Source organism: Ursus maritimus, unplaced genomic scaffold (assembly GCF_017311325.1).
Source record: "Ursus maritimus isolate PB19 unplaced genomic scaffold, ASM1731132v1 scaffold_3, whole genome shotgun sequence".
NCBI classification, from domain to species: Eukaryota; Metazoa; Chordata; class Mammalia; order Carnivora; family Ursidae; genus Ursus; species Ursus maritimus.
In genome coordinates, this window is record NW_024425563.1 from 47,432,964 (window position 1) to 47,450,821 (window position 17,858).

The following is a 17,858-nucleotide window of genomic DNA, read 5'->3' on the forward strand; positions in this document are numbered from 1 at the left end:
CCGCGGTTGGGGACAGGCGTGGCAAAGCATTTGCAGCGCTCTCTAACTCACTACAGCGGTTTTCCCCTGCAGACAGCAATTCACCCCTGTGGACACAGCGTACCGCACAATGGACCTCTGACATCACAGTTGTCTCACAAATGTACGAGTCCACTGTGTTTCTTAGAACTCAACTCGAAGGCCAGCACCACCCGCTCCCTTTTAAAAATATATATCTCACTACCATGGAGAGTAATTAGGCTCAGGAACTGCGCTTCTGTTTGCGCTTCTAGCTCACCGCTATTGATGATCATTGGTAAATGAAAGCATGCTTGCATTTCGCTTTTTCATTTATATTCTGTCATAATGGCATTTTTTGGTTGACTCTGTATCTTTTATGACCTCTAATCAAAAAAAGAGCTCTAATCAAAGCAGGTTTAAATAGGTTTAAATAGGTTTTCTTTGAGGGGGCGCCTGGGTGGCGCAGTCGTTGAGCGCTGCCTTCGGCTCAGGGCGTGATCCCGGCGTTATGGGATCAAGCCCCACATCAGGCTCCTCCGCTATGAGCCTGCTTCTTCCTCTCCCACTCCCCCTGCTTGTGTTCCCTCTCTCGCTGGCTGTCTCTCTCTGTCAAATAAATAAATAAAATCTTTAAAAAATAAATAATAAATAAATAGGTTCTCTTTGAGAACAAAGGCGTAAACATAAGTTGCCAGTTGTTTTGCTCTGATGTAGGGATGAACTCTTAGCTATATCCTTTGTCCAAGACGATATTTTTCTAAATATTGCCAAATTGGTCTGGCATTTTGTGTAAATTCACCTATGCATTAGCTCACCCATTCATACATCACCTTTTGGACTTTTCCACTTGGATTACCCACTCTGGCACTATTGATACAAAGATGAATGAGACAGAGCCCCTGCCTGCCATGGCCTCCCAGTCGGAGGAACTGAAATCACACACCTTTGTACGTAACGCGCTGAACACTGGTGAGGGCAATGCTGGTATAAAGCCAGGGGTGAGGGAACACGGGCCAAAGGGCAGTCAGTCCTGCCTCGGAGAGTCAGGGAAGGCTTTGCGGAGTATTTACGGGAGAACGGCAGGTGCCACGGGAGGGGGCCACAGAAGGGCTGCGAGAGGTGGGTTTGGGCAGATTGGGAAGAGCATTGGATGCCGCGTTTGGCTGCCTTCCTATAAGCGCTGGTGGGAGGGCATAGGTTTCACATAAGCAAGCGACACCATCTTGAAGGACAACACTTTCGGCAGTGTGGTGTGGGAATTGGAGGAGAGGGTTTTAGAAAACATCTTACAGAAAAAGCACACAGATGCAAGAAAGGGAGGTACATTTGAAAAACCCGCAAATAGGTCAGCATTGCTAGAGGAGTGGAGGTGGCCCAGGAAAGCTAGTGGCGGCCCACGGGCCCATTCCAGGTGGTGCCAGGCACCCTCACGTTGGGTCCCCGGTCCTCTGTGGTCTGGGCAGACAACTAAGGCCGCCAGGGTGTGTCTCTGGAGCCCGCTGTTTCTCCTGCCCGTGGCACTGTGACCTGGTTGGACCACCTTCTCAGGCCACCAGTCCTTCCTGGCTCTTCACACTCCCTGCGTCGTGCGGCTCCCCAGCTGTGCCCTGCCACTCCGCTCCGCGACATATCCACTCTGATCCTTGTCTTGTTGGGCTAGAGGGTCTTGGAGCCCCTGGCTGCTGTAACTCTTGGCTCCTAATGGGAGAAAAAACAGAATGAAGATTTCAAAGTCTTTATCATCTATAAAGTTATGTGCAAACAGTATTATTGCCATCACTGTGAGGTCTAGAATTCTGCAAGTCCTTGGTGGTAAGGAGCCTGTGTGTTTTTAATTTCCTCTAAGGCACTTGGCACAGTCTTTAGTGTTATATATGTCCTCAGTAAGTAATAATGTGTAATGACTAGCAATAACGTATGGTTTATTTAATATCTCTCTTTACCCCTTCTGAGCACTGGGGTAATTTTTCTTCCAAGCCTTGGGGTCTGTGGACAATTTTAAAAGGTGCACCAAGGGGCACCCGGGAGGCTGAGTTGGTTGAGCACTGACTCTTGATGTTGGCTCAGGTCATGATCTCAGGGTTGTGGGATTGCTGCTTGTCCTTCTCCCTCCCTCTCCCCCCATGCCTCTCCCTCCCCCTCCCAAATAAATAAAATCTTTTTAAAAAGTGTGCACCAAAGTTCAAGAGTTCTTTGTTGATCCTTTCCTTTCCGTTTTGAAATTTTAATACAATAGCTACAGGCCGCTAAAGCCCATATATCATGAGAGTGTAGGAACAAAAATAAAGATGAGAAATTAATGGGACCATGAGACACCACTCACACCCATGAGAGGGGCTATAATAAAAAGGCGGGTAATAACAAGTGTTGGGGAGGTTGTGGAAAGATTGGAAACTGCATACATTGCTAATGGAAATGTAAAATGGTGCTTTTGAAAACAGTTTGGCAGGTCGTCAAAACGTTTGACATAGAGTTATCCCATGACCCGGAAATTGTTCTCCTAGATGAGTATCCAAGAGAATTGAAAACTTATGTTCGCATTAAAACTTGTACATAAATGTTCACTGCGGTGTTAATGATAATGACCACAAAGGGGGAAACGATCCAAATGTCCATCAACTGATGGACGGATAAAGCAAATGTGGTCGCTCGGGCAACGGGATGTTATTCTGCCACCCAGAGGAGCGAAGTGCCAATGTATGCCGCAGCGTAGGTGAGCCTCGGAAGCGTTATGCTGCATCAGAAAAGACAGTCACAGAAGACCACGTACCGTATGATTTTGTTTATGTGAAACGTTCAGAACAGGCAAATCCGTAGAGACAGAAGGTGGAATAGTGTTTGCCTAGGACTGTGTGTCAGGTGGGGAGGGGGAAGGGGGTGACCGCTAAGGGGTATGGGTTTTATTGGGAGGTGATGAAACATTCTAAAATTGATTGATGATTGTGGAACTCCGTAAATATACTGAAAACCATTGAACTTTACATTTTAAGGGGGTGAATTGTATGGCACGTGAATTATATCTCAATAAAGTTCTCTTAAAAAAGAAAACATTGCAAAGAGAGATTTATAAGCATTTCAACTTCTGTTGTTGTCCATCTGTCTTCTAGCTCTGATCAGCCCTTCGGGATGGGCTTCTCAGCTCCAGGCCTGAAGTTGTGAGCCCGGCTACAATCCTCTCCCTGTCCCTGCAAGGGGCTACACACATAGTTTGCATTCGCCTCTTAGCTAATCTTCCTTTCCCAGAATCCTCCGTGAACCATTCCTTGCTTCTGCTGCTTTAGCCTTGGTCCCTCAGGCTTTATAAATCACACCCTCCATTCTGCCCTCTCTTTAAAGCGATCTCAGATACTTTGTATAAAGGATGAGGCAGTGCATAAAAATAACTAGTATTGTACCGATTTGTCTCATCCCGTGGTTTGGGGGATACATATTTGTAAAGTTCTAGCAAATGTGAGAAGCCACAGAAAATTGCCTCTCGTCCAAATGGAAGAGCTAGATTTTTTTCTTTTGTTTTATTGATCCGTGAGGTAGGTGCAACGATATTTTACTTCATAGTTTTTCCGCAGGAGTGACAGCCCCTCAGCCTGCCGAAACTGCCAGGCCAGTTAAATGAGCCAGCCAGGCTACCGCAGGCCAGAGGCAGCCATAAAGAAGCAGACTCTGGATTCATGGGCCAGCCAGCTGCTTCCCCCAACTGCAAATGCAGCTTGAAGTATACGACTTGCTAAGGGAGCACTTTGTTACAGACAAGTTGAAAGAGTCTGTTTGACAGTTGAAGTCAGACCATTTTGATTTTTACATAAAGATAGTTAAACATTGTCTTGACAGGTTTATTCTAATTTGGTAAAGGCCATAATTTTATGGGACGGTAACTGTTTCCTTGCAGTCATGATTCCTGCTGTTACTCTTACATTTTCTTCTAATTGGCAGATTGATGGGCTCCCAAGAATTTGCTCAAAAACCATTTGCAGAAAGAAGAAAGACAAATCAGAGGGGCTTACTTTTTCCCCTGAAATACTACTTCTAATAATGTTGGGAAGGGGGCTATTTTACACACAATTTACAAATTATTTCTGGCATATTAATGGATTTTTGCCTATTTAAATTTTATTTGTATGAAATGTGCTTAGTTTAAAAGTCAAATACTACTACAAGACCTCTAAAGAAAAACAGCAATCCTTTCCCACCCAACCCCTCCCCCAATTCCTACTTCCATGAGATTCCAGGAAATTTCTTTCATCTCTTTAGCGGTTCCTCCTGTTATTTCCTGCACATATAAATAAAAATATTATACTGCTATTTCTTCATTTTTCAGGTCTAGATATTGCTCATTAACTTTCCGCTTGGAAGATCAGAATTCAGCTCTCTCAGATTTCTCCACCTTAATCATCATTGGAATTTTTTCTTCTCTGTTGGATCCTCTAATTTTTAAAAAATATTTATTTATTTATTTGAGAAAGAGAGAGAGAGTGCGTGCACGTGCACAAGCAGGGAGAGGTGCTGAGGGAGAGTCTTCAAGCAGACTCCCCACTGAGCGTGGACCTCAACGCAGGGCTCGATCCCACGACCCATGACCCAAACCAGAAGTCGGATGCTCAACCGACTGTGCCCCCAGGCGCCCTGCGTGCTCTCATTTTTGCGTGTTTGTTGTTACGGTTGTTGTTAATCTCATGTCTTGCTCTTTCTTAACTCCCTTGTTTTGGTGGAGCCTATTTCTGAAAAGTAATACCTGAAAGACACATTTTGAGATCTTATCTTTCCCCTTCATATTTGATTGAAAACTTAGCTGGGTACGAGATTCAAGTTTGTTTCCAGAAAAAAATTATTTTCCCTTAGGACCTCAAGACATTAGTCTACTGTCTTCTAGCTTCCGGTACTACTGCTGTGTCTGATACCATTTTGGTTCTGCATGTGACTTGTTCTTGCCTCTCTCTCTGTCTCTCTCTCTCTCTCTCTCTCTCTCTCTGAGTTTTTATTCTTTATCCCTAGAACTCTACAATATCATGACCTGCTTTGCTGGGAATAATTTTCATTCATTGTGCTGGGCCTTCATTGAATCCATTCAAACTGGAAACTCACATCCTTCAGGAAAATTTTCTTGTATAATTTTTTGGATAATTCCCTGGCCTGTTTTATCTGGCCTATCTTTCAGAAATGAGAATTCCTGAATTAATTCTCCACTTTCTCTTCTCTACATTTTTGCCTATTTATTCTGTTTTTTGGAAGAGTTCACCAATTACCTGCCAGTTCTATTACATTTAAAATTTCCATTATTATATACTTAAGGTCCCAGGGTTTTGTATTGTCCACTGGCTATTCCCCTTTTCCAGCATCTCGCTATTTTTCTTCCTCTCTGAGGCTAGCAGGCAATGTTCCCTGAGGATTTGTCCTGCTCCCTGCATCACCTCTGTGTCCCCCACTGCACATCATGGAACAGACAACTCCGACTGCAGCTCTAGCACGGCTGGAGCCAAATTAACAGAAGGAAATTGCTATAGTAATTTTCATCTTTTTGTCTCTGGAGACACGGTACACCCACAGCGTCTCTTCCTAATATATTGGACTTTGCTCTCTCCTTTAATCGAGGGGCAATCAGTTGATGGATCTGCTTCTAAACTTCAAAAGAAAAAAAAAAGAACAACTTTGAGACTTTCTTATTCTCACAGTGTCAACTGTTCCCTCAGTGTGAACCCACATTGCTTCAGTCTGTATTTCCAAACTGTCTCATGCACAAGACCTGGTTCGGTATCAACGACTGCCTGTCAGACATTTCCTCTGGAAGATTCTGACATACTTTAAATGCAACATGTGTGCCCCAAACTAATTTCAAACCAATTTTCCACAAAATTAACTCTGCCCCCAGCAGCATTTCCCTCTCTCAGTCTCTCAGGCTTAAAACTCGGGAACCACCTATTGGCCGTTCTTGCCTGTAATCCCCAATAGCCATCAACACTCAGCTGATGCTTACTCAGAATTCCTCAGATTCACACTTCTCTCTCCATTCATTATCATCCTTCCAGAGGAGGGGAGGCGTATCTGAGAGTGTTCCATGTACTAGAGACTGTGGTGAGGCCCAGTGCCATGACAGGTGTAAGACGGGATCTGTTCAAGGAGTTTCCAGTCTATGATCCGGAAGTACATGAAACACAAGTTAGAAGTGTGTCTACTCATCTTCTAGATGCCTGATGTTGCAGGGTGGGTTCTCCAGGAAGCAGACTCTGAGGTGGAGATTAATGTGCAGGAAGTATATTGGGGGAGGCGGGGGCGGCGGGGGGGTGCTGCTGGAGTCAACACCTGAGGAAAGGATAAAGGAAGCAGGATTGGGCAAAGGGAGAAGTGGACTTGTGATATGGTCTTTGTGGCAGCGTCAACAGACCCTAAGGGGCATTCTGAAGCTGAGACAACTCTTCAGAGTTGTCCCCATTTGGGGTCTGGGAGCCAGGGCTTCATGCCTCCGTGGACCAGTCATTGGATACAGGCCACCTTAGGAAAGCCGGTGACCTTGGACAAAGCAGCTCCCTTTCAGAGAGGCAATCCCCAAGGGCTTCCTGCCAGCAGCATTCCCAGCATTTGGAAGGGTCAGGCTTTCATCCTTGAAGGGGCATGTGGCTAGGGGAGCCTCCCGGCATCCACCAGATCTATGGACTCAAGCATAGTCTTGGGCACCTCAGCATAGAAAACAACTAGTCAGGGGTTGGTTGAGTAAAGAATTCAGGAAAAGTGAGGTCATCTTTCATTCATTCATTTTTTTTTTTACATGCTAACCAAACAGGCTGTGTTAGGTATTAGATTAAAAAAAAAAATGATAGAATTCATAGGCCCTACCTTAAATAAGCTTCTAGTCTGGTAGGGGATACCAAAAAGTAAGCAAACATTGTAATACAGTGAGAATCATGAAGCAGAGGATTATAGACTAACAATGCATTCTCAAAGATGTTTTCGGATGTGATAAAATGCCAAATAAAAAAGGGAGAGAGAATACAAACTGTTAAAACAGATTTGTTTAAGCACTCATTTTCCAGCATGTATTTTTGTTAAACTGATGCTAAAAAAAAATCTCTTGCAACCTGATTTTTATTTTTATTTTATTTTATTTTTTAAAGATTTTATTTATTTATTCGACAGAGATAGAGACAGCCAGCGAGAGAGGGAACACAAGCAGGGGGAGTTGGAGAGGAAGAAGCAGGCTCACAGAGGAGGAGCCTAATGTGGGGCTCGATCCCATAATGCCAGGATCACGCCCTGAGCCGAAGGCAGACACTTAACCGCTGTGCCACCCAGGCGCCCCTGCAATCTGATTTTTAAACTTTCTGAATGAATTATTAGAGTTACCAGTCACCTAAAAACACTACATTCCCAGAACTGTTGTCAGTCAATATTCTCTGTCGTTTTTTGCTGCATTTGATTTTTTTTCTTTTCTGAGTCTGTTAAAGTATTTGAATATATGCATAGAAAAAATGTGGAGGGACGCCTGGGTGGCGCAGTCATTAAGCGTCTGCCTTTGGCTCAGGGCATGGTCCCAGCACTTTGGGATCGAGCCCCACATCAGGCTCCTCGGCTAGGAGCCTGCTTCTTCCTCTCCCACTCCCCCTGCTTGTGTTCCCTCTCTCGCTGACTGTCTCTGACAAATAAATAAAATCTTTAAAAAGAAAATGCTGGAAAGAAATTCATTTAACTGTTAACAGCGCTTATAACCCCAAATTGTTGGTTTATGTGTAGTTTTTTTTCTCCTTTGAGTCTTTTTGTCCAAAATCTTTTATTGTCCAAATTGTCTACAATAAGCCTGAGTGACTTTTATAATGAGGGGGAAAGCACTTTAAAATCCAGTGTGAACGTGTTGTGACAACGCCATGGAAACACAGAAGAAGGAAACTCAGAGCAGTGAGGGAGGGACAGCTCCTCAGAAGAGGTCTCCCTATGCTGAGCAGTAAAGGTGAGTCGACATGGGATGAGGAAGGGCAGCGTGTGCGTGGTGCTGGAGCCGAAGGACATCTCAAGCAGAAAGAAAAATACCCCCCGCCTGGGGTGTGAAGAAGCATATTGGGTGAATGGCAAGTTCAGAAAGGCTGAGAAGTAGGGAGCCCTTGAGTGGTAAAGATGAGGCTGGGAGGGCAGGAAGGGAGCAGAGCATGACGAGCTGGAGGCACTGGAACGTGGACTTCACCTGGAAGCCCAAGCCGGATGCTCACACAGCACCGTACCTAAGCCTGAAAGGACCCCGGGCTGAACGAGATGTTGATTAATGGACGCTGTTGGGTGGAACTAAGTTAGAAGCAAAAACTGATTTAGAATGAAAGTTGCATGCCTGCCCTGGACTTTCCCGGCTGTAACAAGGCGACCTGATTCGGGCAGGGAAAGTGGTCTGCTGAACCAGAGGGAAAGCGATTCAGATGTGATCCCGTGCACACACATGTGCACACACGCGCACACACACACACACACACACACACACTCACGCCCTGAAGACTCCAGCATCTGCATTTTAAAAAGGAGAACAGAAAAGGGCCAGCCCGAGCTCACTTTGCATACTTCACAAGTAATAAGCAAGATTTGTAGGTAGCCCTATCCACAGATCTGAACTCCCCACAGGTCACTAACAGCCTTAACTGTCAGCAGCCTGCAAATCCATTACAAACACATGTCCGGGCCTGCGCTGTCTGTCGGATGCTGCAGGAATGCGCTGTGCTGAGTGTTTGCCCTACCTTTGCAGAGCTCAGCTTCTCTCTGTCGTGTGTGCCAGTTGGGCCGGGCTCACGGGGGAAGCCTGTGGATCTGCTTTTTTCCGGGGCACCTTGGAGAGCACCCACGCTACCTTTCTGTGTCTGTCTCCAGCTGATCAGTACCTTTTCTCCTGCCGCGGTCCCTTCCCCTCCTTCCAGCCCACCAGTCCTGGTCCTAGGCCCTCACCCCCTCATTACGCCTCTAACTGCAGCCCGGCTTCCCCCCCCCCCACCTGTTCTCCACCCTACCACCCGGGACCATCTCCGGAGCAGAGAGATGAGAGCATCACTTACCTGCTCAAAACTTGAACGACTTCAGTGATCTCTGGCAGAGTCCAACCTTCCCACCGTTTTTCCATGCATGTCGCACGATCTGGCCTCCACAGACCAGATGCCACCTCCTCCCAAGCGCTCCTTCCATCTGCAGCTCTTGGCGAGCACTTGCCGTCAGAGTTAGAGGTGAGGACTTCGCCGGCGCACCGCTCACAGCCTGGTTTATGTTATGATTTTTTTCCCCTTCTCTGCCAGGCTGTCGTGGGAAGAATGGGTTTGGGGATTAGACCAGCAGTGGGTTTTAATCCTGTAATGGCCTTCCTGAGTATGTGATGTGGAGTAAGATATTCAATCTCCCTGCAGCTCCGTGTTTGTCAGGCAGGAATCTGTCTCCCTCTGAGGGCTGTTGAGAGGATTAAGTCAGATAGTGTCTGTGCAACAGAATGTGGGAGGGGACATATCTTGTGGGCTCAGCTCTCTACTGAATCTCCCAGGTGGAGACCTTAGGTGACAAGGAACCCCACATTTGAAAAGTGGAACGAGACACAACCCCAAGGACTCACAAAGAGGGGCGTATGAGATCCAGCAATCATGGCCCCAACAGACCGTGCAGGAGAAGGCCAGAGATTAACGGAACTTCACGTGGCCGACATGTTACATTTGCCCAGTAGCCCTGTCTCACTGGAGGTGAGAGGACAGAACCTCTCTCACGATTGAGGGTGAGGCTGTCCCCCAAATATCCTCCTCCTCCTCCTCAAAAAAAAAAAAAAAAAGGTCTCCCTTTCCCTCTCTCTTGGTGCCTAGTTGAAACTTCAGCCCCAACATCCCTTTCCACAAACAGCGATGTTAGTTAAGAAATCACGAAGCCACCACACGTGAGCTCGCCAAGGGAGAAAGGTAGCGAAAGGCAGCAATTACTGCCAGAGCACTTGGGTGGAGGCCAGGGGGGTTGCAGCAGCCAAAGTGTCTTGTTACTCAAAAGCTCTGCAGAGAATGTATTGCCCATCTTCTTCTAGTCGGGGAAGGTTGGCTGTAAGCTTGCCAGCTTGCTCAAATAAAGAGAGGAGGATATTGAACAATTCCAGGGGCAGCTCATGAAGTCAGGCACAGCTGGTCTTCATGGGGATTGCAGATGGGAGCTGGGAGGCCAGTAGGGATCCAGGCAGGTTTAACCTTATCTGAGTCTAGCCTAGACTGGACGACGTCGTACCTGAATTGGGCCTGTTTTCTTAATGAAGAGTGACCAGGAGAGAGAGAGATCTGACAGTGTCCAATGTCTGACAGACCGTCTTTGAAGGAGGTAAAGATGTTTGTAGATTAAAATCTACCCCCCTGGGCCCATTCAGTAAAAAATGTATCCCATACGTATAAACATTTAGCACATATGTTTGGCATCTAATAAATGCTCCATAAATATCAGCTACACTAATAATGGTTATTATTGTTATAGTATTATCACCTAGTGCCTGGCACACAGTATTATTATTAAAGTTATGTGCGGGCACTCAGTTATATGGGTGGCTCAGTCGGTTAAGCATCTGCCTTTGACTCAGGTCACAATCCCAGGGTCCTGGGATCAAGCCCTACATGGGGCTCCCTGATCAGCAGGGAGCCTGCTTCTCCCTCTGCCCCTCCCCCTGCTCGTGTTCTCTCAAGCTCTCTCTCTCTCAAATAAATAAATAAAATCTTTAAAAAAAAATAAAGTTGGGGCACGGAGGGGCTCAGTCATTGGGCGTCTGCCTTCAGCTCAGGGCGTGATCTCGGAGTCCTGGGATTGAGCCCCACTTCGGGCTCCTCCGCTGGGAGCCTGCTTCTTCCTCTCCCACTCCCCCTGCTTGTGTTCCCTCTCTCGCTGGCTGTCTCTCTCTCTGTCAAATAAATAAATAAAATCTTTAAAACAAATAAAACAAAATAAAAAAATAAAGTTATTATGTGCATATCTCTCCTTCAACTAGGCCAACACTCCATTTGTTGAATTAATCGTGGTAGGCAGGGGGAAGAGCAAACTGCGCGAACATGGATTCCTTGCAGCCAACCATGAAGAGCCATGACACGCACAGGAAATGGCGGGGCCAGGGGAGCTTGATACCCCACAGCAGAGTGTTCCAGTCATTGGTTCCAACTGACTCTACCCCGGATATGCGGGAGTCTGGATTCTCTTCAGATTGGACTTCTGACAAGGAGCAGGGGCCACAAGAAAGAAGCAAAAGAGGGAGAAGCTAAGAAAAAAGATATCTCTAGGTGTCTCATCATGTGCCATCGACGGCGCTGGGCCCTTTACATTCGTTATCTCATTAAGGAGATGAAATAAGGAACAAATGCAAACCGTGGCTTGCATGATCCCAATAGGACATGGACAGAGTTTTTATTTTTTTTATTTTTTTTATTTTAATTTTTTAAATTATATTATGTTAGTCACCATACAGTACATCCCCGGTTTCCGATGTAAAGTTCAATGATTCATTAGTTGCGTATAACACCCAGTGCACCATGCAGTACGTGCCCTCCTTACTACCCATCACCAGCCTATCCCATTCCCCCACCCCCCTCCCCTCTGAAGCCCTCAGTTTGTGTCTCATAGATGGACAGAGTTTTTAAATGTGAAATGCTTGTACAGAAAACTATGAGCCTTTTTCCTTCCATTATAATTTTTGTGTAAACACGAAATGACAAGAGTTTAAAGATGGAGCCTCCCTGGGCACAAGCATAAGAGTTCCTAATATAATCAAAATCCTCTTATTTATTTTCTTGCCTAAGTGGCTTCTCCCAGGAGGACAGCAGTTGCATTTCCTCCTTTCTGTGCAGCCGTGGTTGCAAATGAATGTTCTCTGCCATCAAAACAGCTATACACACCTCTGCCGAATGTAGTTATCTCAGCCAATAATAGGAACAGCCTAAAGACGGCGGAGTTTTAAACACCAGATCTTAGAAATTCTGGGCAATTAGCCACTCACTTGCAGAAAAGAGCAAAGAAGGGCAGGGCTGCAGTAGAACAAAACCTTGTTGTGACAGCTGTTGTTCTAAGTAATATCTCTTTTATACTTCTAGACACTTCTCCCGATCTACAGGCTAGAGTGAGTGAATTGAGGTGATAAATAGGAGGAAAGAGAAGGGGAAGAATAATTAGCAAGTTCTCTGGTTTGAAGTGGTTCAAGGTGGCAGGCATTAACTGGAGAATGCCTTTACTTTCAAACTGGGATCAGAAGACATAAGCCTAAGAAAAAGTCCTAGAAATACAACTTCAGAGAGAATTTTACAATCAGGATATATCTGAGGCACAGTAAATGAATGATGTCCTACCAGATTAAAGTCCTATCTATATACAAGCCTGTAGAATTAAGTTGTACCAATATAAAAATCTGTTGAATTAAATAAGTAGGTTGGGTTTTTTGTTTGTTTTTTTCCCCCCTATCTGTGTTCATTAGCCGGGGTATATTTTTCAATTTAGAAATTGCTGGGGTGAAAAACTACTGGTTCTAGGATAAACGTTTCTTGACATCGATCTTAGGACAGCTGTATCTGGAAAGAATTTGCTTCCAGAGACCTGGCTTTAAAAAAGCCTGCTGGAGATAGGAGGTGAATTTAGTCATAAATGCATCTACATAATTTGGCTCAGTAAAAACTCCATGTGCCCTATTAAAAGACTATTGCTTTCTCTCTCACTACTCATGCTGAATAATTCTAACATATAACTGTCTTATTGATCTGGTTTTAGGCTTACATGGGAAAGTGGGCGTAATTAGCTCACAGCTCATGGGAGGTAGGGCTAGAGGCCTTGGGTACTGTCCCAGATTTGCCCCAACTAGGTCTGGGGGTAATACCTCCCTGGTAGACACAGTTAGCTGCCTACCAGATATTCACTCTCTTCTTGCCCCTCACTTTGGAAACATCATTTTTCCCAGAGCAGCAATATGTCCAACTCAAAATATTGACTTCTCAAGATTCCCTTGCAGCCACGGCTGATACTGCATTTTCTTATTTGTTGAATATATTCTCTTTTTACTACTGAGTGGTCCCCTCAATTGCATGCATGATTCTAGATTTTATTCACTATTATATTAAAAAGCAAATAGTGGTTTTACCAAGACCCCAGGGAAATGAACCAGGCTAAACCACTTCCTGCCTGGATCTTCTCGTCCATATATTTGAAAAGGAGTCATTCTAGAGCTAACCTTTGATATATGGTGTCAAGGAGTATTGATGCTAGGGCAAGATTTCTTTTCTTTTCTTTTTTTAAGATTTTATTTATTTAGATTTATTTATTTAGAGAGAGAGAGAGATTTCAAGCCGGGGGAGGAGCTGAGAGAGAGGGAGAGAATCTTGAGCAGTTCTCAGCACTGAGATCATGACTTGAGCTAAAATGAAGAGTCAGAAACTTAACCGACTGAGCCACCCAGGCACCCCAGGGCAAGAGTTCTGTTGGAAGAATGAATCAGGGTTTAAATTGGAAAATGCTCAATTCAGAAAAAATTTAAACGCTTTATAAAATTTCAAATGATGTTCACTGTTGACTGTCTTTTAAAAAAATGAAGACCCTAGGATTGAAGAATCATAGGTACTTTGAAAATTTTTTTAATACTTTTCTGTGTTTTTCAAGTATTCTACAATGAAGAGCTACTACTCTGTAACCAGGAAAAAAAAAAAGATATTTTTGGAGCACAACAAAAAGGTTTAGTGGAAAAAAGAAAGGCCTAATAACTATAATTTCCTTAGAGAATAACATTACATAAAATAACATGAATAAAAATAAATATTAGCATTAACAATTTCATCAAATACGCTCTTGAATGTCATCTGCAGTTTGCTTCTATCGTGAGCATTCCAAGTAACTGAAATTTTTAACGTCCAAGGATTTAATAATGTGCTCTGTCAAATTCCCACTGATCTCATAATCTTTCTCCTTATGGACAAGCAAGAAAAGCCCATTATCTTCAGTGCAGGATCCCGCTTGCAGAAATGGCCTCAATCATGGGTCTGGAAAAAACAAGAGTTGAGCAAATCCAAATAACTCCTGGCTAGCATGGGTATGACATTTGGTTGGGGAAGATGTCCCAAGAGAAATGTAAACTATTTGAAAACATCCTGTTACTAAAACTTGGACATAAAAAGAATGACAAACGGACTCAACAACTGCATTCTGAGCACGCATGAGTTTGGCTCCTGTAGATACATTCTGACCACATACTGTTTGTCATGTTCTCTTCTGTGGCCATCACGCCTACCATAGAGGAAAGAGCAACTGACATTTATTACTCACCGAAGAACAGGTTGGAAGCAGCCAGCACCCTCACTCCGGGCCTGGGGTTGAGCCCAGTGAGTCACAGAATCCCCGATCCTCGCTCCGTGTCTTGTTTAGTTTCCCTCCAAGGCTCACCCGCGGGGACTGATTACAACCATCTGCTTCAGAGCTATTACGCGGATCAAAAAAATTAAAAGCTACAAATTGTCACACAGAAGGGATACAAGAACAACAAGGCAAAATGACCAGATCTTCAACCACGCTTGGAATCCATAATCCCCACGTGGCTTCAGAGGCATCCAGCTGAGACCTCAGAAGGTGTGGGTCAAGTGTCGAGGGAGGGACAAGCCGAGGCTTCGCTTCCACTGGGGTTGGACCACGTCGAGGCAGGGGTCCGGGAGCTCTGAGACAGCGTTCAAATGTTATTGCTACATTTCCCCCGCTTGCCGTCCAGCTCCCTTTGGGAAAATTTGTGGAAGGGCTTTTTGGTCTGGGTAGTTTCTTTATTGGCAGATTTACTCTTTCAAGATATTTTTAAGGCAAAGGAAGTGTTATGGGAAACCGGCAGCATATTAAGAGTTAGCTACTCTCTTGGAAAAAGTGGAATGATTAAGTGAACACTTTGAAGCATGCAATGTGTGATCAATGTGTGGGGGGGAGGATCAAGAGGAGGAAATCTTAACTAGAAAGAGACAAGAGAAGAGGGTTTTGGTGTTAACACCACTTAAAAGGCCAGCATTCCTCTGATAATGAACCGTAGCTACAAACCACAAGGGATAACTGCCTATTGCTTTATTAAAAAGTATAAAGACGAGGCTATCTAGACCAGAAAAATATTAGATATCATGTCTTAAGTGTTCTTGGACTGAAAAAGTATAAAACCATATACAGTTCTCTCTCTCTTTCCTGCTTTTTCACAACCAAAGCCCAAGAGGTGAGGAAACTGCAAGAAATCATCTGGGACCCAGGGCCGTTCCCACGTAAAACAGAAGCAGATGCCACAACGTGCCTGAACGTTTTTTCTCGTCTCCTTTGTAAGACAGTAGTTGTTTTGAGGGTAGGGTCTGTATCTGGTTTTTTCTTAACACTGATCCTCTCCCACAAACACTGTATTAGCCACAGAAAAGGGTCTCAATGAACGCTGGGTGAGGTGAATTGAATCGAACTGAATTGTAATAGCTTGGATTTTTGTTGACCTTGTTCTGTAAAGTTATATTTTTTGTTAGTTGCTGTTTAGAGCTGAGTCTATTATCTCTACCATATGAAGAAAGTTCAATTGATATTTATCACTCACCAAAGAACAGGTTGGAAGCAATCAGCACCCTCACTCCGGGCCTGGGTTCAAGCCAGGTGAGTCACAGAACCCTCCATCCCGGCTGAGTCTCCCGTCCAGCTTCCGTCCAAGGCTCACCCGTGGGGACTGATTATAACCATCTGCTTAAGAGCTATTACTCTGACCAAAAAAAGAAAAGAAAAGAAGCTACAAACTGTCAAACAGAGGGATTACAAGAACAGGGCGAATTGACCAGATCTTCAACCGCGCTTGGAAACTATGATCCCCACGTGGCTTCAAATACGTCCAGCTGAGACCTCAGAAAGTGTGTGTACAGATTAAAGAGAGATGGAGAATGAAGACCGGAGAGTTGGGGTGAAGGGAGTGAAATGTGGTCTCGATTGCCCCCATCTGCTAAATGAGGAGGATGGACGAGGACGACTCCTAAGTTCCTTCAGCCTGAACACGTTATGAGCTTTGCTGCGTCCTTCCGCCTCATTGATATTTTTGCTTTTCGCATCTCCCAATTCAATCCCGACCCTGAAATATTGCATTTTCTATTCATTCCATCGCTATTAATCTAAAATATCAGAATGCCCAGCAAAGAGAGCCTTTAAATATTTATTAGACAAAGTATGAGACTCCTCTGTAACATAGCGCTATTGATAATGTCACTAGATGGTAATTTATTGATGTGGAGCGCTCGTCACAAGGAAAACCGTGATATCATAGCCAAAGAAACACTGGAATATCTGGAAGGAGGTTCACCAATATTTGATTATCCCTGATGGTAGGGCTATGACTATTTTTCTGTTTGGGCAAATGTGTTTTCTAATAATTTTACACTGCACATAGATTACTTTTAAAAATAGGAAAGAAATAAAAGACTGCTCAAGCTATTCTTAAACTTTTCAATGGAAAAATGATACCTGGCCCTTCATTTATCCAATGAAGCCTTCTTGACTTTACAGCTGACCTGCAGCTTCCCACTGACCTGGAATTCACCGGGCAGTTTGCCTTGGCTCCACCGTTGCTCAGGCTCGTCCCATACGTTGCCCCCAGTTCTTCTGGACATGATCCAGTCAGCTCCTTCTGGGGGCCTTCTTGTGTCACAGAGCTGGAAGGCTGAACGCTCTGTTCCTGGACGCCTTTGAGGTTCCGGTCCCGGATGCCGTTGAGGTTCCGCAGTGAGCCGCTCTTGCGTGGAGCCGGGAAGACAGAGGAGGCAGAGGCCGGCTTCCTGCAGTGGTGCCGCGGGGCGAGCAGCCGCCCAGCTCCGGCAGCGGCTGCGTGGGGCTGGCTGTGGGGCCGCCCGGAGCCCGGCAGTTGCCGCACCCCCACATCACGCCTGCTGCGCGGTGGCCCTGAAGCCAAATGTCCAGCCTACTGACCCCCTGACCTGACTCCTCGGCCCCTCACGTGATCCTTGGCTTCCATCCCTTTCTGCTTGACACGCCTAGAGTGATTGGTGTTTTCCTGCCTGGAACCCCGACGGACACATCACTCAGGCAACGTGTCCCGGACGTGCGAAGCCTAGTTCACGTCCCATCTTCTTCACGGCGGCGTCACTGACATGTGCGGCTCTAACCATGACATCACGATCCTGGGTTGCACCAGATTAGAGCGGTGCCAACAGGCTGCTGAGGGACCCGTGCAGCGCTTTTGTTTGTTTTCTGTGTGGGGTTTCATGTAACAAAAACAGCTTTGGGACCCACTGGATGACCCTTAAGACAACAATCTTCCTGCATAGATTACGCTGTTTCTTGTGAAATACCTGTGATGTTGCAACTGAAAGGAGTAGAGACAAAGAGTGGGGTTCGTTCTGTGCTTTCCTTGAGGTGAGGACTTGTACACGTTCAGCGCAGCTCCTTTCGGAGACATGGACCCGCATCCCCTCCCGTTTCAGGGCAGCCCGGCTTATCTTTAGGGAGACAGGGGACAGCTGCTCACCATCCCCTGGGTAGCCTTCTCTCCAGTCTGGGCGGTGTCTCCCCCCCCTTTTTCAAATTTGCCCCCAACCACAGTGAAATTTCAAACTTTCTGCAAAAGGATTGGTGGTTTATATCATTTTGTCCAGAGAGCTGAAGCAAGAAAATTGGCTTCTAGAGAGAGCCTTACTGTGCTCTGTCGTATCACGGCAAGGCTCAAAAATGAGAGGTCAAATAGAAATGCCACTTTTCACCCATCAAGTGCAGCAGTTCATCTGATCTACACACAAAAATAAGAGTTGTAGATTTAATATGTTTCATCATAAATACGTTTCTCTGTAAATCTGGACTTGAAATTACAAAACAAAATGTTTTTTGGACTACAGCCCCTGTAGAAATCACTTCTCAGTGCCCAAAGATGTTAT

At 45.2% G+C, this 17,858-nt stretch overlaps 1 long non-coding RNA gene across 2 annotated transcripts; it reads right to left on the reverse strand.

The window, feature by feature from the left end:
* Nucleotides 1-673: 673 nt before the first annotated feature.
* On the reverse strand, nucleotides 674-15,747 carry LOC103658926. Of its 2 annotated transcripts, XR_567343.1 has the most exons (4): nucleotides 15,527-15,747; nucleotides 14,251-14,401; nucleotides 9,015-9,249; nucleotides 674-1,698 (listed from the first exon to the last, which is right to left on the reverse strand). It is a non-coding gene; the product is annotated as an uncharacterized LOC103658926 (long non-coding RNA). The 2 variants fall into 2 exon arrangements; XR_567344.1 differs by lacking the exons at nucleotides 674-1,698; nucleotides 9,015-9,249 and adding an exon at nucleotides 13,535-13,967.
* Between the last annotated feature and the right edge of the window lie 2,111 nt (nucleotides 15,748-17,858).